The sequence below is a fragment of the Tauraco erythrolophus genome, chromosome W, assembly GCF_009769465.1.
Source record: "Tauraco erythrolophus isolate bTauEry1 chromosome W, bTauEry1.pri, whole genome shotgun sequence".
Classification (NCBI taxonomy): domain Eukaryota; kingdom Metazoa; phylum Chordata; class Aves; order Musophagiformes; family Musophagidae; genus Tauraco; species Tauraco erythrolophus.
Genome location: NC_141497.1, coordinates 2,260,087 through 2,281,029, shown reverse-complemented (window position 1 = coordinate 2,281,029; position 20,943 = coordinate 2,260,087). Strand labels below are relative to the sequence as shown.

The 20,943-nt window shown below is 46.3% G+C and overlaps 1 pseudogene; it reads right to left on the bottom strand.

The window, feature by feature from the left end:
• Window positions 1-268: 268 nt before the first annotated feature.
• Window positions 269-6,931, bottom strand: LOC147526177 (endogenous retrovirus group K member 5 Gag polyprotein-like; annotated as a pseudogene).
• Window positions 6,932-20,943: the final 14,012 nt, after the last annotated feature.

Here is a 20,943-nt window from a genome sequence, read left to right as displayed (position 1 = left end):
CAATGAGGCATGTGTGAAATGGGTCAGAGGCACTTTGCATATATAAACAGAATTGTGAGACGTTTGTTTTGTTAGCCCAAGTGACCCATACATTTTCTTGGCCAGGTATGCAAAGATTGACATAGCTATTACCCCTCAGAGCATTATTTTTGTTTCTCTTGTGTGGCCCATTTTTTCCTACTCACTGGCTGGAGCTTGCCAGCAGCTGGCCCGCTAGCTTTTTGGCAGCTAGCTAGAGTCCTTATGAAGCTCGGGTCTGGTCACTGGCTTAGTCCGCCGACTGGGGATCCAACAGGGTCCGTCACCTGTAGAAACACACATATAACCTCTACCATTAAACAACACAGGACTGGGTCCCTCCCACAAACCTGTTTTCATATTTTTATAATACACTGAAAATTCAGGGAGAGATTGTGGGTGTCCTTTTTTGATCATTGCATGATGCACAGCAACAGGTGGCTCTTCTCTGTCCTCAGTAAGGCACAAGAAATTCAGTGTGAATAATACCTTATTCAGTCTCTGACAAGTGTCATTGTTTTCAGAATCCTTTTGTTTCTTTAAATATTCTTTGAGAACGCGGTGAGATCTTTCAATGATTGCTTGGCCAGTAGGTGAGTTTGGTATACCAGTGATATATGTTATCCCCACGTGCTGAGGAACTTTTTTGTTTGGTGTTGCTTTGTATATTCCTTCCTTGTAAGGCAACTGCAATTACTTTGGTGTGGTTCTTCATGGCGCCTTCGACTGCGGCGGCAACCATAGCGGCTTGAGTTTGCTGCTCAACTCTGGACGCTCTTATTAACATTTCATCGACGGCACTTCCTTGTGGCAGTCCAGCAAGGATTGTTTTAACTCGAGGGGTAGCGTTTTCGAATACCAAAGTACGGAACAAATAGTCCTGCATTTGTGGCGGTAGCTCACTGTTGTCTTTGATGGCTGCTGATAGTCTGTCCACGAACTGATTATAAGGCTCTGTTGCTCCTTGTCGCACGTTGATAAACGTCAGCAATTTTTTCCCTTCAGGAATTTGAAGCATGGCTTGATGAGCAGTAGAGGTGCTCATTTGATGTATGGCTGTAGGGAAGGTTAACTGTGCCTGTGTGGACGTGTAAGGGCCTTGTCCGGTAATCATATCAACTGTAACTCCAAACAAAGGATCATTGTGATCATGATGTTTGTTAACTTCCGTCAAGGCTAAAGTTTTCCAAGTTCTTTCCCAGAGCAGGTATTGCGATGGCGTTAACAATAATGATGCCAAGTTTTGACAGTCTGCGGCACACATAATATCGCAAGTGAAAATATATTTAATAATATTCCTGGCCGCTTCTGATCATATTCCGTGCTGCGTCACTGTTTGCTTTGCTTGTAATATTTTCCAATCATGAGGTTCCCAAGAGGCTCCTCCGTTTGTGATGACCACTGGACAGGCGATGGCTTCTGCAGCTTCCCAATCTCCTTCAATCAGCGCATCTCGAACAACGCCAGACCATCATTTACGCATTGGGTTGATGCTAGAGGGGATTGAATGATGATATAGAGGCAGCAGCTTTCCTGCCGGAGACAGTTCATTACTCAGAGAAACTGGCAGAGGAGTGGCGCTAGGTACCGGTGGGTCTGTTTTACAGCCCACTTTACAATCGGAGTCGTCCTCTGAGTCAGAATTTTCACCAGAGGAGGGCAATGCAGGGTTAAGTTTTGGGCGGCAGGAGGCACCACCCCCTGAGTTCCCTTTGGCTGGCACTTCCGCTTTGTGCTCAGTTGGTGCTGGAGGGGCGGCGGGCACTTCCTCTCTTTTCCCTGAGCAAGCTGGGGGCCCCGTAGACTCTTTAGACTCAGATTTTTGTTCTGACAGTTTCTCCCAGCCCCTCGGCTTGTTTCCGCACCTCAGCGATAGTAGAACAGGTGGGAGCTCGCATGCCTTTCATTGGACGTAAATGTCCGACCCCAAAAAACTGCGCAATACGGGAGGGTGGCAGCAGCGGCTCGTGCGGCTCGACAAGGGTGTTATCTGGCTGCAGGGCTTCTATGGCCGCAGCAGCAACTTTTCGCTCAGCTTTCATCTCCCGCAAAGTGTTAATTACGACACGCCACATCCGTCCTACTTCTTTTGCCGCTTTTCCCTCTTTTCCTCCCACTAAGGTGGTCTCCCAGAGATGTTCCCCCACTTCACGCCGTTCGTCAACATTAAAGAGTAGTGGAGAGGTTTTACAATGTCCATTTGCTTTCGCCCACTTAATGAGGCTTTCTATCTCCTTATGGCTAACCGTTTCTCCTCTCTTAGAGAGTATACTGGTTAACAACTTGATTGCTGCGTCCATTTCCATTGCAGTCTTACCTTGCAGGGGTTTGCTCGGCCGTTGCGAACTACCAGGCTGTGGCGATTCTTTTCTTCCCGTGCCTCTCCCTGCTGTCTCGTCCACAGGCTCCCAATATCGTATCCACGATGCTATGGAGTCTTCCGCATTTAAGCCAGTTTATCTGCATTTAAGCGACTTCTTCCACATTTAAGCGACTTTTTCCGCATTTAAGCGAATTTGTTAGGGTCCCTGTTCGGGAGCCATTTGTTGCAGGGTCCCTGCTGCGGACAAGATCCAAGTCATGACCATACACCAACATGATTAGAAATCATGCTCGTTTTATTACAACCAACACACAGGTTATATAGAAGAATACGGCGTGACACGCCTACATTCTACAATTAGTTTGTTTAAAGTAAACACACTCTCGTGGGTTATAGTGATAGGGTAGCGTTAGCAGACTACAGGTGATAAGCTCATCCCCTTGTTCTCCTCGTTGTGGCCGGTCTCGGAGAGGAATTCCTCCACACAACAGGGTTATTTAGCAACTAACATAATACAATTTAATTCACTGGCTGTTGTCTCCCAACATCAAATCCCCTTGAGGTACACATCAGATGTCCCCATCCTTTTGCATCGCCCACCAAGTGCACCCAGGTTCTTGGGCAAAAGCAATCCCACAGGTGGATTTGCCTTTGCCTCAGGCAGGACTAACCCAGACTGCCTTCCCTAGTGTATTCTTCATGTGCACTACAGGGGCTTTATCCCCTTCTACAGTACGCAGGAGTTTTGATTGGGCAGGGCCAGGTCAATGGGCAGAACCTCTAGTGTTAACTAGCCAGGTGGCCTTTGCTAAATGAGTGTCCCAATGTTTCAAAGTTCCATCACCCATTGCTCTTAGTGTTGTTTTTAGCAGTCCATTGTATCATTCAATTTTCCCAGAGGCTGGTGCATGATAGGGGATGTGATACACCCACTCAATGCCATGTTCTTTGGCCCAAGTATCTATGAGGTTGTTGTGGAAATGAGTCCCATTGTCTGACTCAATTCTTTCTGGGGTGCTATGCCACCATAGGATTTGTTTCTCAAGGCCCAGGATAGTATTCCAGGCAGTGACATGGAGCACAGCATAGGTTTCTGTCGGGGGAGTTTCTGGCTGCTACATGGGCTAAACAGAAAGCACCTGTGCCTCATCAAGACAGGTGCTGAGTCACGTTGGTCAGCCGGAGACCACGTGACCCATGGAGGCTTAAAGGCGGGGCACTTCCAAGAGGGAGTGGGGTGGTTCTCTTCTGGAGAGGTAGGAGCCTCTGGAGAGCAGTGTCTTAAAGCTCTCTGTTAGAAGCCTTTGATTGCGGTACAGACCTTTGGAGTGAAACAAGACCTTCTGATATGCGAGGGGAATCACAACGACCTTCTGGGTTGTGATTCCTGAAGAACGTGAGACCAGCGGTCTGTGACAACCAGTGACCTGTGACAATTGGTGACCCTGATGTGATTTGTTGAAATGTGAGTAGGCAAAAGATACAAAACCCAGCAAAGCTTGAGAAGTGGCAGAAGCTGCGGACTGACCTAGACACCTGGAACAAGGTGAGCCGTTGGGAGCTAAAAATGGGACAAAACTTTGTGAAGGAAAACCAGACCTTCACCTTCCTTAAATCTGTGGGAATGGCTGTGGGGGTCAATATAAGTAATGAAGATTTATATAATTTACTTAACTGGGCAGCGGGACACGAAGACCTAGTTAGCCTTACTTTCACCTTTAACCTAGAACTTTGGAAAAGGTTGGGAGATAAGCTACTTTATGAAGTAGTCCTTGGAAAAAAGGACTTAACCAATATCGACCTGCTGCGTACGTGGGGGGCCCTGGATAATATAATTCAAAAGGGGTTGGCAGAAGAGGAGGAAGATGAATTAACAGATTATGCATCAGCGAGCGAAGGGTATGAAGGAAACAATGAACTGTCTGAGGGAGGACTGGCCCCAGACAGTGTGGACAGCGAATTAGATATATCCTCGCTGTTCATGGAGATCAACAAAGTTGCGGGGACTATGCAGGGACTCTGCCCCACCCTGCAGGAGATATTGGAGTGTCCCCCACCCTTTGCCCCAGCAGCCCCTCCTTCCTCCTCAGGAGGTATCGTGCCTACGGCTCCGCCGCTTGATCTAATGGCCCCACCCCCAACAACTTCATATCCGGCAACGTATATGGCACAGGTACGAGCAATGCAGCCGTTATTAGTACGCCAGGCCGTGACAATGCTGCAAGGTGTATCCCAGCAGTTAGCAGCTGTAGTGGAGATGCTGCAACAGGCCATGACCCCCCCTGCAGCAAAAGAAATTATAGAAGAAACCTCTGAGGCGAGTAACAGCTCAGCTGGGGAGCTACCACCGGTTTCTCGACCGAGGAAAAAGTCACCAAAACCTGCCCGTTTAGTTGAACCAGACCCCCTGGGAGCCCCCACAGCAACAGTTCAGCCTCATGACCCAGTCCGTTTCTGGGACGAGGTTCGGATAAAAGCAGTAGAGGGTGGAGACTGGGACTTGGTCCAAGCTCTAGGGGTACCAGTTGATAATAAAGATTCGACTGCAACAGAAATGGGAGGAGGGCCGGGTGTATTCCCCGTAGAACTGGCCCTCCCGGGTTCCAACCAGCCCAATCAACACTTGGGCTGGTCCTGGAAAGTAATTCAAGATATGCAGAAAGCGGTAGCACGGTACGGAGCGAATTCTCCAGCAGTAACACAGTTATTACGGTTACTGAACTTAGAAGTACTAGTGCCATATGACTTCCAACATCTGGCTCAGGTGATGTTCCAGCCAGTACAGCGCTCCGTTTTCATGAATGTCTGGAGACAGCTGGCCGACCATCAGGCATTAGAGAACATCCAATTGCCCCAGGGTGACCCCTGCTACGCTGTAGGCACAGACGTATTAATGGGGACAGGTCACGTCTTTAGTAATCCGACAATCCAGGCGCAGCGGCATCCCCAGATTCTTGAGCAGGTCAAACAAATAGGGATGCAGGCCCTCATGCGCACAACAGAAATGGAGGAGCCCAAGGCGAGGTACTCCACGATCAAACAAGGGGTCAAGGAGCCTTTTCTACAATTTGTAGAGAGATTACAAGGGGCAATAGAAAAACAAATATATGACAATAAACTACGGGCACTGTTGACAAAACAGCTGGCAAAAGATAATGCCAACCCTGATTGCCGGAGACTTATTGAAGTACTGCCAGGGGACCCCTCCCTAGAGAAATGGTGATTGCATGTGGCAAAGTCGGGCCCGTAGAAAGCGAGATAACCGCATTGGCCACTGCTCTAACTAAACAAAGATGTTATATTTGTGGGAGAATAGGTCATCTCGCCAAAAACTGCAAATCAAATGGCCAGCCGGGAAATAGCAGAAAGAGAAAGCGTGCACAGATGTCTTATGGTCCAGGCAGACCCTTTGCGGGAACACTGCAGCAGCTGCAGACCAGTCCAGAAAAGACCGCAGAGGGAATGTTAAAGCAGCTGGAAAAGCAGCCAGAACAGCCAGGGTGGATGTATCCAACATCATCAGAACAATGGATATATCCACCGCCAACGTGGTATGATAAAAAAATATAAGAATGACTTCCCCATGGTTTTTGACAAACGGCGATGAAAAACGGAATCAGAATGATGGAATTCCTAAGGCTTAGGCGTTTTTTCAAAAAAAGAAAGGGGGAATTGTCGGGGGAGTTTCTGGCTGCTACATGGGCTAAACAGAAAGCACCTGTGCCTCATCAAGACAGGTGCTGAGTCACGTTGGTCAGCTGGAGACCACGTGACCCATGGAGGCTTAAAGGCGGGGCACTCCCAAGAGGGAGTGGGTCAGTTCCCTCCTGGAGACTGGAGTGGTAGGAGCCCCTGGAGAGCAGTGTCTTGAAGCTCTCTGCAGCACTGACTCATCAGACAACTCAGGGCTGAGCTATCTACACAGCTCCCCATGCCTCGTGGGTCATCTCTGCTTCAAGGCAATACAAGGCCAATACAAGGCTGGGTTGCTTCTACACTCCCACCCCCCACCCCCCCTCCCCCGTGTGTCACCTGTGTGCTAGACATTGAGTCCCCTGTGTGCTGGCATTGCCGAGAAACTTGATTAAGATCAATGAGCCAGATGATCCATACACCTTTGTGTTGCCAGTCCAGATCCACCTGAGCAACTTTAATCCTAGCAGCCTGATCCACCTGTTGGTTGTTGCGGTGTTCTTCAGTTGCCCGACTCGGGTACGTGAGCATCTACATGATGTACCTTCACAATTAGCTTTTCTACCCGTGTAGCAATGTCTTGCCACAATGGGGCAGCCCAGATGAGTTTGCCTCTGCATTGCTAGTTGCTCTGCTTCCACTGCTGTAGCCACCCCCACAGGGCATTTGCCACCATCCATGAATCAGTATAAAGATTCAGTACTGGCCACTTTTCCCGCTCAGCAATATCTAAGGCCAGTTGGACGGCTTTCACCTCTGCAAACTGACTCGACTCACCTTCTCCTTCAGCAGCTTCTGCGATTCGTTGAGTAGAACTCCATACAGCAGCTTTCCACCTTCGATGTTTTCCGACAATGCAGCAAGACCTATTGGTGAATAGAGCGTATTGCTTCTCATTGTCTGATAATTCATTATACAGTGGGGCCTCTTCAGCACGTGGCACCTCCTCCTCTGGTGACATTACAAAATCTTTACCTTCTGGCCAGTTTGCGATCACTTCCAAAATTCCCGGGTGACTGGGGTTTGCTATCCAAGCCCTTTGTGTGATCAATGCAACCCACTTAGTCCACATGGCATCGGTTGCATGATGTGTAGAGGGGACACTTCCTTTGATCATCCAGCCCAGCACTGGCAGTTGGGGTGCCAGGAGGAGTTGTGCTTCAGTACCAACCACTTCAGAAGCAGCTCAGACTCCTTCACATGCTGCCAAAATCTCCTTTTCAGTTTGAGTGTAGCAGGCTTCGAATCCTCTGTATCCTTGACTCCATAACCTGAGGGGTCGACCTCGAGTCTCCCCCGGTGCTTTCTGCCACAGGCTCCAGGTAGGACCATTCTCCCTGGATGCGGTGTAGAGCACGTTCTTAACATCTTGTCCTGTTCGGACTGGCCCGAGGGCTACTGCATGGACAATCTCCTGTTTAATTTGCTCAAAGGCTTGCTGTTGCTCAGGGCTCCATGTAAAATCATTCTTCTTCCTGGTCACTTGGTAGAGAGGGCTCACAATTAGGCTGTGACTTGGAATATGCATCCTCCAAAAGCCCACAATGCCTAGGAAGGCCTATGTTTCTTTCTTACTAGTCAGTGGGGATATAGCTGCTATTTTGTTGATCGCTTCCACTGGGATGTGACGATGCCCATCTTGCCATTTTATTCCTAAGAATTGGATCTCTTGTGCAGGTCCCTTGACCTTACTTCGTTTTATGGCAAACCAGCCTCCGGAAGGATTTGAACTATTTTCTTCCCTTTCTGAAAAGCTTCTTCTGCTGTGCTGCCCCATATAACGATGTCGTCGATGTACTGCAGATGTTCTGGAGCTTCACCCTGTTCCAGTGCAGTCTGGATCAGTCCATGGCAAATGGTGGGGCTGTGTTTCCACCCCTGGGACAGTAAATTCCAGGTGTACTGGACACTTCTCCAAGTGAAAGTGAACTGTGGCCTGCACTCTGCTGCCAAAGGGATCAAGAAAAACACGTTAGCGATATCAATTGTGGCATATCACTTGGCTGCCTTCGACTCCAGTTCATTAAGAAGTTCCAGTGTATCCAGCATGGCAGCACTCAGCAGCGATGTGACTTCGTTCAGGCCACGATAGTCTATTGTTAGCCTCCACTCTCCATTAGACTTGCTCACTGGCCATGTGAGACTGTTGAAAGGGGAATGAGTTTTGCTGATCACCCCTTGGCTCTCCAGTTGACGAATCAGCTCATGGATGGGGATCAGAGTCTTGGTTGGTGCGATATTGCTGCCGGTGCACTGTCATAGTAGCAATCGGCACCTGTTGTTCTTCAACTGTCAGCAATCCCACAACAGAAGGGTCCTCTGAGAGACTGGGCACGTTAGACAGCTGTTTAATTTCCTTCATCTCCAAGGCAGCTATGCCAAAAGCCCACTGGTACCCTTTTGGGTCCTTGAAATACCCCCTCCTGAGGTAGTCTATGCCCAGGATGTACAGGGCCTCTGGGCCAGTCACAATGGGGTGCTTTTGTCACTCCTTCCTGGTTAGACTCACTTCAGGTTCCAAAACAGTCAGCTGTTGGGATCCTCCTGTCACTCCAGAAATACAGATGGGTTCTGCCCCTTTATAGCTTGACATCATTAGGGTGCACTGTGCACTGGTGTCCACTGGAGCCCTATATTCCTGTGGGTCTGACGTGCCAGGCCATCGAATCTACACAGTCCAATAAACCCTGTTATCCCTCTCCTCCACCTGGCTGGAGGCAGGGTCCCTCTAGTCCTGGTCACAGTATTAATCACTCGCCTTTTGTAAAAATGAACTAGAAGTCCCTTCGAGAGGGTCAGAAATGGGGTCAGCCCTTCTATATTGTCTGGGGAGCTGCCCTCTGGAAACTGGAGCGACATTTTTCCTGGAAGAATTCCCTTAGCAATTGTTTTTCTCTTCAATTCCTGTATCTGTGCCCTTAGGGTCGAGGTAGGTTTCCATGCCAGTTTCTCACGTCCTCTCTGTGGTCACACAGGAAAAATCACAGGTTACGCCGCGGTGTGTAGTCCTAGTTTTAGCTGGGACAGTTAGCTCTTCTTTTTAACAGCTAGAAGAGCTCTGTGTTTTGGTTTTACTCAGAGGCTCGCTCTGAGAAGAATGCTGATAGCAAGTTGATGTTTGTGGTTGGACGTGAAACTCCAAGGACTTTTCAGTGTGCCGGAGTGCAGAAGCACGGCAGGATAAGGGGGGGAGCATAGTTGGGACAAGGGGGACACGATTCCCCTTGTGATTTGTGGTGGAACTTAAGATTGAGGGCCAAACTGGCCAATTAGTATTCCATATCATGCAGTGTCATGCCCAGTATAAAAGCAAGGGTCAGCCGGAAAGAAGGGCTTTTGCGCTTTGGCTCTTTTGCCACTTTTGCGCTTTTGCCACTTTTGCGCTTTTGCCCTATTGTTTTTCTTTCTTTTTCTCTCTCTCCCAGTACTCCTACTCTCGGAGTACTATCTCTCTCTCTCTCTCTCTGCCCCTCTCTATTTCGGGCCTCACGTTTGTCTGGGATTGCAGCTTCAGGACGAGACGGGCTTCGCATACGAGGGGGGTGGTGAGCATCTACACTGTGTATTAAATCATCTGTATTAAATTGTTCTTATCTCAACCCATGGGTTTCCCGTTTATCCTTTAATTCTCTCCCTCATTCCTGGGGGTGGGGGAGGGAGAGTGACCGGCTGTGTGTGGGGGTTCAGCCTAACCCACGACAGTGTGCACTCTCTGTTCTCTCTCTTGATCAGGGGAATGCTTACTTCTAATAGCTGAGACACAGGTCCGTACGGGTGGAGAGTGAGACATATCCTGTTTGAATTGGTGGAACTCCTGGGACAGTTTCTCCACAGCTGCAACACAGGCCTGTAGGACATTATTGCCAACGAGTTGGCATAGGATGCTGGTGCACTCCGTAGAAATTTTTGCCACATGGGCTGATTACACAGGACTTCGGCTGGATCTGTGAGTAACTGCTCATTATTCAGATGGTTGTAAATCACCTCCAGCATGGCTAACTCCCTCAAGTGTTGCTCACCAGCCTGGGCTGCCGCACCAAGGACGCTGTTGCATCTTCTGCAGCCAGGAGGAAATGGCCTGCCTCTTGTAGGCAGGGTCTATACCTTGAGTTAATTAGTTCATTATCTTCAACTCAGTCCAGCTGGCTAATAATGATTGGATGCCATAATTCCCCCCTTTTTGTTTTACAATTTTTGTTTCACAAAGGCTTTAAGGTGAGCGGAGACCTGGTCCATTCATGCAACTCCAGCACGCTTCCCTCCTGCGAATACCACGTCGGGGCTTGCGGCTTTACCTTCTTCACCAAAGGACTCTCACTCGGGCTTCCGGCTCTGGCTCTTTCGGCTCGGGCTCTCGGCTCCGGCAAGGGAGTCGGGGCTTCTCAGGGTCTCGCGGATGTATCACGTCAGGGTCACCAGTTGTTGCTCACCAGCCTGGGCTGCGGCACCAAGGACGCTGTTGCATCTTCCGCAACCAGGAGGAAATGGCCTGCCTCTTGTAGGCAGGGTCTGTACCTTGAGTTGATTATTGGATGCCATACTCAGGTACTGGATATCTCTTTCCATGATGGTCCACTTGCCTGGGTGACATGTAATATCATCCTCGAAGGGATACCTTTCCTTCATGCTTGACAGGAATTGCCTCTAGAGGCTGAGGATTCGTGGTTTTCTTCCAATTGCCTTGTTGATGTCCCCTTCCCTAGACAAGAATCCCAGCTGCCTAGCTTCCCTACCCTCTAGTTCCAGGCCATTGGCCCCGTTATCCCAGCATCAGAGCAGCCAGGTGACAACGTTCTCATTTTGAAGGCGGCTGAAATCCTTTCACATATCTTGCAGCTCACCCTGGGATAGAGATCAGATGATCACAGTCTCATGTGTGGGCTCTGCCTCATCCTCCTCCTCTTGTTCTTGTGATGGCCCTGGTTCATTTTCATCCCTCACTAAGCAAACTGATTTCTTCATGCACTTCTTCTGTACAGGGGTGACTGATATGGGAACAGGTGGGTTCTCCGGTTCAGCTGCAGTGTCTGTTGTTTTGTCATCAGATCCAGGGACCTCCTCTTCCCTTTGAGGGTGCTGAATAGTGTTAGACAAGGCAGCTTGGTAGGCGTGGGCCAGGCCCCAGCACATTGCACTGATCTGAGTCTCCCGGGGATTGCCAGGGTGACAGCACACTTTTTCCAAACATTCTGTTAGTTTTTCAGGATTCTGCACTTGTTCAGAGGTGAAGTTCCAAAACACTGGAAGTACCAACTGTCTCAGGCCTTTGCCCATGCTCTCCCACACACCCTGCCACTCATAACTATGTGGCCTCAGGGCAGATCTCTCTGGGATATTGTTAAATACTTGTTTAACCCCAATCAAAACCTGAAACACCTTCAGGACACAGAGCATTGAGACCGCGCTGGCTAGGACACTCCCAGAGTATTCAAAATCCTCAAAGGCCGTTGTAATCAGCCTGAATGAGAAGGGCGGGGTGAAGAACCCGAGGAAGGGACCCTCCCCTGCCTCCCCCATAGATCGGGCGCGGTTACCGGCAAATTGCGAGAGGTGGCACTCGAGGAACGGGCACGATGCCAACGCCACGTACACGGACCAGCCCAGCCGCGTGGCCAGCGCCGCGATCGTGCCATAAAGCGATATGAGACAAGACAGCACAATGAGAGCCCGGCCCCCTCTGCCCGCGGTGATGAACAGCCCCGCAGGGAATACATCGGGCATGGAAACATTTACATAGCACAGCCACGTGAGCACCCAAAACAGCGTTATGACCGGCGACTATTTAGCTAATACAATAAACATGTATAATGAATTTGATTTTTAACACGCTCTAGTCGGATTTTGTCGTTATCCCAACCCTTCGTGCCCCACGTTGGGCGCCAAAAAGGACTGTAGTGGTTTAGCCCAGCCAGTAGCTCAGCAACCACGCTGCCACTCGCTCACTCCTCCCCCTCGGCGGGATGGGAGGAGAAAATCGGAAGAAAAAGAGTAAAACACGTGGGTTGAGATAAGGACGATTTAATAGAACAGTGCGCAAAAATGAGAAAAGAGTAATAACAACGATAATATTAATGAAAAGAGAGCAGTACAAAACGAGCGGTACAAATGCTCAGCACGCCGACCGCGGAACCCAGAAACCCCACGCAGCCCAGCTCGCTGGTGATCAGCAACGATGCTGAGCTATATAGAGAGCTCCCTCACTATATAGTCTCGGGGCATGAGGCGTATCGAATAGCCCTCTGACTAATTCCGGTCAGCTGCCTGAGCTGTGCCCCCTCCCACTTTTCCTGTGGAAGGTTAGCTCTATCCCAGTCAAACCCAGGACAGATACAAAATGACAAAATGTAGTTCCAGTTGGGTGTTATAATTTAAACAAATAAGCTTCCCTTCTATGTCAAAGCGCTTATTTGAAATGACAATTCTTGATTGGTTTCAATCAGAAAGATCAACTTTTTCAGTGAGACATTTCTGATTCAAAAGTTTTCAAGTTGCATATTTGTTTGGGATGGAGGTGGGGTTCATCTGCTGGTTATCAGGTTTTTAATGTATTTTATTTCTTTGTTCATTTGTTTTCTACTGTTGGTGGAGAGAAGCGGGAGGAAAGAACCATGGAAGAAGGACAGGAACAGCCTGTTGCTTCTACCCAAGCTCATCAGTTTGAGATTTGTAGGTATCACAGCAGAGGTCAGTCATGTGGAGAGATCCAAAGGGAAATAATAGCTTGGTGTGGTTTTTATCTAGGAGCTTTTCCCAGAAAGCATGAGGAAACGCAGTGGAGCTGAGGGAACATACTCATTTAGTTGAGTCTGCTGAGGGTTGGTGAGGGCTATGCTAGCATCTCGTGGGCAACGCAGAGCTCTCTTACCCAGCTGATGTTAGATTGGGACCTGTGTCATAGATGTGTTGCTACACATTTAAGGGATTGTGGCATATGAATAAGACTCAACGGCTGGTTGGGGTCAACCCAGGCAATCCATTGTCCTGGTTTTGACTGGGACAGAATTAGTTTTTCTTTTTAGCAGCTAGAAGAGCTCTGTGTTTTGGATTTACTATGGGATTTGTTGCAAGAAGAATGCTGATAGTGCACTGATGTTTATAGTTGGCACTGAGACAACAAGGACCTTTCAGCGTCCCCTGTTTTTGCCAGTGTGCAGGAGCACAACAAGGTAGGGGGGAGCATAGCCGGGAAAAAAGGGCCCACAAATTCCCTTGTGATTTGAACTTAGACCAAGGATTGAGGGCCAAATTGGCCATCAAGTATTCTATATTATGTAACGCCATGCCCAGTATATAGATGAGGGTTGACCAGGAACTTTGGAATTCTCTTCTGAGGACTCACTCAGGCTTTCGGTCTCTCAGAGTTCTGTCTCTCTCTCTCATTCTCTTTTTGGGCCTCTTGATCATCAAGGATTGTGATGTCGGGACTTATCTGTTTCAGAATCATTTGCCGGAATGGGACAGGTGTTGGTCATTGGATTGTGAGCAATTACACTGTGCATCACTTGTTTGGATATATATATTATTATTGTTATTGTTATTATTGTTATTATTTTGTTCTTATCTCAATCCATGAGCCTCCTTCCCTTTTCCCCTTTAATTCTTTTCCCCACTCCCCAGGAGTGGGGGAGGGTGAGTGAGTGGCTGTGTGGCACATAGTTGCCAGCTGGGCTAAACTGTTACTGATACTTAGAATTTTGGTAATTAAAATTTAATCAATAGTTTGTAATTAATATGGTTTGTAGTTGATTTTAATAATATAGAATTATAAGAAATCTTTTTAATGAAAAGTATGCTCATACAGTAATCACATACTGCTATGAAACTCCCTGTATAGCTCTGTACCAGGACCAAAGGGATAGGTCAGAATCATTTAGTAAGAACATGCAGTACAAAGCACAAGTTGATTTGTAAACTGATTTATGATACCTACATAGAACTAGAAGAATGCATGTAGCTATCAAGGTCTAGATTAATGAAGATGAAGAAAGCCAACTGTAACGGTTTCGTAATGGTCCATGGGTACCTGCCAGAAACCATGAACTTAAGCAAAAGGTAATTCCGGCAGGGGGAGATCGCGACCACCGACTCACAGACCACCTACCCATATTACACCCCAGACTCATTTCTAGATGATTCTAACTTTATTGCGCAGAATCGTAAATGGGAGGAGAATATGCCTATGATTTTCAGGAAATAATATGTTTATGTATGATTACCTAATGAATTTGCATATGTAAGCTCTATATAAGAAGTTTCATTTCGGTGCAAGGTGCGCACGCTAGGAGGAGATATCCCCCGTTCACCCAGCGCCGCAATAAGAAGTGTCTGCTTATCTACATCCCATTGGTGTTGATAAGTTTCTTATTCCAGATTTTCGGTAACAAAACCATGACAGTCCTTTTTGAAACTCAATGTGGGGCTCGAAGGGTTAGATAACAACAGATTTGACCAGAGTGTGTTAAAACAAAATTTTCTATAATTGTTCATTATGTTTCCTTGGATGTTGCTGGTTGGAAACGTTGCTTTATGTGCTCTCAGAGTTGCTTTTGGAGTTGTATTATTTAGCACCTTAATGCCGTATATGCTGTTTGTCGGTATTTATATGTGGTTTACTATCTCTAGGTATTGGATTGGGATGAAAGGTATTATTTTGCTGATTAAGAGTATTTCTGCATTGTGCTGTGTGGTGCTGATAAAATCATGGGTGTTGGGACCAATTCTGTACTTATACTCAGTGGCGCAGGGAGGGGTGGCCATGTGGACTTCATTTATGAACAAGTGCCACCTGGGTCAAAGAACAAAAGGTCCTGATTGCTACTACAACAGTGCACCGACGACAGTATCACACCAACTGACACTCTGTGATTCCTATCCATAAGTTGATTCGTCAACTGGAGAGCCAAGGAGTGATCACCAAGACCCGCTCACCTTTCAACAGCCCCATATGGCCAGTGCAAAAGTCCAATGGAGAGTGAAGACTGACAGTAGACTATCGTGGCTTGAATGAAGTTACACCACCATTGAGTGCTGCCGTGACAGATATGCTGGAACTTCAGTATGAACTGGAGTAAAAGGCAGCCAAGTGGTACACCACAACTGTTATCACTAATGCATTTTTCTCAATTCCTTTGGCAGCAGAATGCAGGCCACAGTTTGCTTTCACTTGGAGAGGCGTCCAGTATACCTGGAATCGACTGCCCCAGGGGTGGAAACACAGCCCCACTATTTGCCATGGACTGATCCAGACCACACTGGAACAGGGTGATGCCCCAGAACATTTGCAATACATTGATGACATCATCATATGGGGAAACACAGCAGAAGAAGTTTTTGAGAAAGGTGAGACTGATAGGGGGATAGGTATAGGTATAAAACTATATTAACTATTATTTCTATGGATAGGTATAAGAGTAGACACAAGACTGCATAAAACTCTGGAATACATAGCTCTGTGAAATAGCTCTGTGAAATGTTAGAAGTTATCAAATACTAATCCCTGCTGTGGAATGCTATCCAGAAAGAAGGTCGGTAAGAGAGACAAAATAAATGATGGCAAGGTTGTAACTCGTGACCCATAGGGAGAAAAACAGACAAAGAGGAGAGATAAGGACTAACAAGAACTAACATTTGTCTTCAAGCAATAACAAGTAGCAGACAGCCAGGTGTCCACTCAAGGCCAGGGAAATGGTTTGGCTCTACAGGCCCAGCCAAAACCAGAGTTTTAGAGTTTTAAGGAAGAAGTGAAAAACACACAGCGAGGAAGACCTGCGGCCTTCATCCCAAAGACCCCTGCCCACGACCACCAGGAGGCGTGTCAAGGAGGAGCCTGAGGCGGATCCTGAGGCGAGGACTATGGAAATGATCTCCCGAGAGAGAGACTGCCCTTTTGGGGAGGGGGTTATAAGTGTGTCTGTATAAATACAAGAAAACTGCTACGGCGGGTGTGCACGCTAGGAGGAGAAATCCCCTGTTCACCCAGCGCTGCAATAAAGAATACCTGCTTTCTAAAACTTTAAAACGAGTCTTGGAAAGTCCAGTTTCCTTTTCAGGTATCAGATTTGGCACCCCAGATGGGACCCTCTCTGTTCGGCTGCAGGACCTGCTGAGAACAGGACTCCCTTGGGCGCCCCCGGGGATTTCCCCAGAGGGACTCCTCGCCTCAATCGGATCACTGCGGGAACAGACAAGGACCATCTTCCATCTTAGAGAAGGTATTCTTTTTGATTCTTTTGGTTTGGGGACCGGTCCATTAGGGTAGCTCTCTGTAAGCCGTACGCAAGATAGCGTATACCGGGCAGCTAGCGCCTCAAAGGTATACTTTGGTTATAGTTGTGGGAGCAATTACAATTGTGGGTTCCAGTCCCACTCGGGGTAGCTCTCCGTAAGCCGTGAGCTGAGACTTGTGCAGGACAGCATATACCGGGCAGCCAGTGCCTTAAAGGTATACTTTGGTTACAATTGTGGGTTCCAGTCCCACCAAAGGCGCCTTAAGAACACACACACAAAAAAAAAAAAACCAAAAACCACTTAAGTGACTACAATTGTGGGTTCCAGTCCCACCGGAAACCATCTGGAAGCCGAAATATTAATGATTGAATTCTATGTGTTTGCTTGTGTGATTCTAAGAGTTGTATTAATTGTATGGTTGGATTTTTTGTGGTTGTAGTTGTAAGACTTGTTTTTGTTCTGTGTGTGTGACTGAGACGTACTTTTAGTACAAAGCGAGTGCAGAGTCTTGATCCGTGGTTCTGTCCTCCCGCGAGGGAAACAGCCGTGAACGTGTTATTTTAATGATAATTGGTTATATCTAGGAGGCGTAATTTTAATTCTAGTTGTTTGTTTGGTAACAACAGGATTGGGATAATAATAATCCAGCAAATAATGGGTAACCAACAGAGCGGGGAAATTTTAAAGAAGAGTCCGTTAGGATGCGTCTTAGCACATTGGAAAGATATTGGGGGTCCCCCAGGAGGAAATGTAAATAAGAAAACTTTAGTTAAATACTGTAACCAGTGGCGGCCGTTATATAAATTGGAAGAGGGGGAAAAATGGCCAAATAATGGAACTTTGAATTATAATACGCTATTGCAATTGATGCTGTTTCTCAGAAGAAATGAAAAATGGGATGAGGTGTTATATGCTGATATGTTTTTCACTTTAAGAGATCATTCTGAGTGGCAAAAGGAATGTGGTATAAATTTAGCCCCTAAAGACCCCTTTGTTTTGGCACTAGAGAAAGATAAAAAGAAGGAACAAGGAAAGCTGAAACGATGTTGTTCAGCATGTAGTATTGGAGAAAGGTGTTTGAAAACAAAAAGATCAGGAAAGTGAGGAAAGGATTGAAGATTATATATCACCACCTCCTGCATTACCCATGGGGTTTCCTGATGGGAACAATGGGAACAGTAATTCAGGAGGGGGAGCAGTGGGGGGATCACCACCAACATCACCCCCTGCATCAACACCACCAACATCACCTCCTGCAGCAGCAGCACCACCACCACCACCTCCTGCAGCAGTGGGGGAATCAACCCCAATTACTGCCCGAACGTGTAGTAAAACAGAACCAATTCTCCAGGCACCACTTAGAGAAGCTATGAGGCCGGCAGGACCAATGACAATTAAGGTCCCTTTTTATATGGGAGATTTGGACACTTGGAGGGAAGAGGTTAAAAATTATAGAGATGATCCATTAAGAATTACCAAAAGATTTGAATTCATAGTTAAAAATCAAAACCTAGTCTGGAAAGATATAGATATACTGTTAGATGCAATGACTGAAACTGAGAAACAGTTAATTCTAAAACCAGCTCGAACTCAAGTGCAGGCTCAAATTACAGCCGGAACGCTGGCAAGGGGAGTCGATCAGTATGTTCCCCTGATTGACCCACACTGGGATCCGAATGATAATACAGACCAGCGCACATTAAGGCAATATCAAAATTGGATAAAATTTGGACTAGAAAACGCGATCCCAAAGGCTGTAAATTGGTCAGCACTTTATGCTGTAAAGCAAGGGCAAACCGAAACCCCCACGGAATTCTTAGACAGATTACGATTGGCAATGCGTAAATATACTACTTTAGACCCCTCATCTGAAATAGGGCAGCAACAATTGGTATCGTTGTTTTTGGGCCAGTCATCAGACGATATTAGAAGAAAACTCCAAAAACTAAAAGAGCCTGAAGTGCGGAATTTAGAAAAATTAATTGAAGAAGCATGGAGGGTGTACAGGAACAGAGAAAGCAATGAAAGGAGAAAATTAAGTAGAGCATTAGCCACAGCAACAATCTCGGCATTACAACAACAAAGTGCAGGACCCCAAGGATCCCCTGGAAGTAGAGGCAGAGGCAGAGGAGGGCCTCGCCGGGGATCTCGAGGGAGTTTCCAAACAACATTACGATCAAATCAGTGTGCTTACTGTGGAAAACAAGGGCATTGGAAAAAGGAATGCCCTAAATTAAAGCCTGAGGTGGTTGCTGAAGCCAAATGACGGGGACCTGGGGAATCTACCCTGGCGGATCCACTGGTTAAATTAAAGCTAGGGAACCAGAATGAGGAGGTAGAATTTTTAATAGATACGGGTGCCTCATATTCTGTATTGAATCAAGAACTAATACCTGTAGATCATGATTTTGTAACTGTAATAGGAGCCACTGGCCAGCAGAAAAAGGCTTTTTTTCTACAGCCAATTAAATTTCAGATTGGAAAACAAGTAGGGATTCACCAATTCCTTTATTTACCAGAATCTCCGAAACCTTTACTTGGACGGGACCTATTAGAGCAATTGGAAGCACAAATAATTTTTGAAAAGGGTAAGATAGAATTCAAAGTAAAAGATGATCGATTAATTGAAGTTTTAAGTTTGGCTATGATCCAAATTGAAAAACAAACTAAGGGTACCTCAGAAATTGAAGAAATTTTAGATCAAGTGTATCCAGGGGTATGGGCTTCTGAGATTCCAGGTAAAGCAAAGAACGCTGTACCGATAAAGGTGGAAGTAAAACCTGGTTCTGGTGCAGTTAGAATAAAACAATATCCTTTAAGATTGGAAGACCGAAAGGGCATAAAAGAAACAATTGAAAAATTCCAAAAGTTTGGGTTACTGATTGAATGTGAGTCAGAATATAATACCCCAATTTTACCAGTAAAGAAACCAGATGGGAAATATGGATGTTGATAAAAACTGAGCATGGCAAAACTCATTGGGGAACAGAAGCTTTATATAATTCTCTCTCTAAGCAAATAATAGCACAAAGTTTATTTCAAACTGTAAAAAATGTGGTTAGTAGATGTGAAACCTGTTTAAAGAATAACTCAAAGGCAGACAACCGGGTAAAGTTTGGAAACATTGGCAAATAGACTTCTTGGAATTGCCTAGAAAAGGGGGGTATAGATATCTGTTAGTATTAACAGATACCTATTCCAGATGGCCTGAAGCATTTCCCTGTCGAACTAACAAAGCCCGAGAAGTGACTGAAGTTTTGCTAAGGGAAATCATCCCTCGGTTTGGAGTCCCTGAAGTAATTTCTTCAGACAGAGGGCCACATTTTGTATCGCAAGTAGTGCAATCTGTTAGTAAATTTTTAGAAATTGACTGGAAATTGCATACACCTTATCGACCCCAAGCAAGCGGGCAGGTGGAGAAAATGAATCACTTAATAAAAACACAATTAAGCAAGATTTGTCAAGAAACCAACTTGAGATGGGATCAGGTCCTTCCAATTGCCTTATTAAGGCTTCGAACTAAACCAAGAACTAAGGAAAAATTGAGTCCCTTTGAAATCTTATATGGGAAACCATTTCAAACTAGGTATCACGGGCAAGATCTCAGTCAAGTTGGAGAAATGGGCTTACAACAATATCTGATAGCATTAGGAAAACAATTGGAAGAAGTAAACAAAGTAGTAATGTCCACCAGGGCACAGGGATTAGATTCTCCAGTGCATACATTCAAACCTGGAGATTGGCTTTATGTTAAAACCATTTCAGGTCACCCCCTTGAGGAAAAGTGGAATGGACCATTCCAGATATTGCTGACAACCTACATGGCGATCAAGATCAGAGAATGACCTGCTTGGATTCATTACTCCCGGGTGAAGAAAGCACCTGAGGAACAATGGACAGCAGAAGCCACAGGACCAACAACAATAAGACTGACCCGATGTTAATTGTCACCATTCTGATAAGTATGATTGAAATGGTAAACACTTCCACTCCAAGTTGGCCATGGTCTCACGCCTACCTTAAGTCCACAGGAAGTATGGGACCGTCTTTGAACTTAAATTTAGCTACTGTGGTTATGCATGGAATGCAAATATACTCAGAACATGAGTGGGGCTGGGACAAGGACAGTGAGGCTCCCCTCTTGATGGGAACAATCGGAGAAGGGATCCAAATAGGTTGCCGAATGATCAATGACATTTTGAGATACATCCTGACGAAAAACCTAAAACTGTACTTGTCCTAGTTTAATGCAAATACTGGAAAGAATTAGAAATAGTGGACAGAAGACTGGTGACAGTTCATTATGATGCAAATGAAATAAAGAAAATTGTAAAAAGAGTAGAGAAGGATGGAGAATATAGATGGTGGGAAGCGCTTTTTGGATGGTCACCTTCGGCTACAGGATTTTTTAATCATCTAATACATCCTGTTACAGTACTGTTAATAGTGACAGCTACTTTGATATTGTTACTGACACTGCTGTACGTATGGGTCTGGCGCGTGTTTAAAAGGGTATCTGCAATACACGAGGCGTTATATCAGTCGGGAAACCTACGCAAGTAAAAGAATTTACTTGATTTAATAGAAAAGGGGGGACTGATAGGGGGATAGGTATAGGTATAAAACTATATTAACTATTATTTCTATGGATAGGTATAAGAGTAGACACAAGACTGCATAAA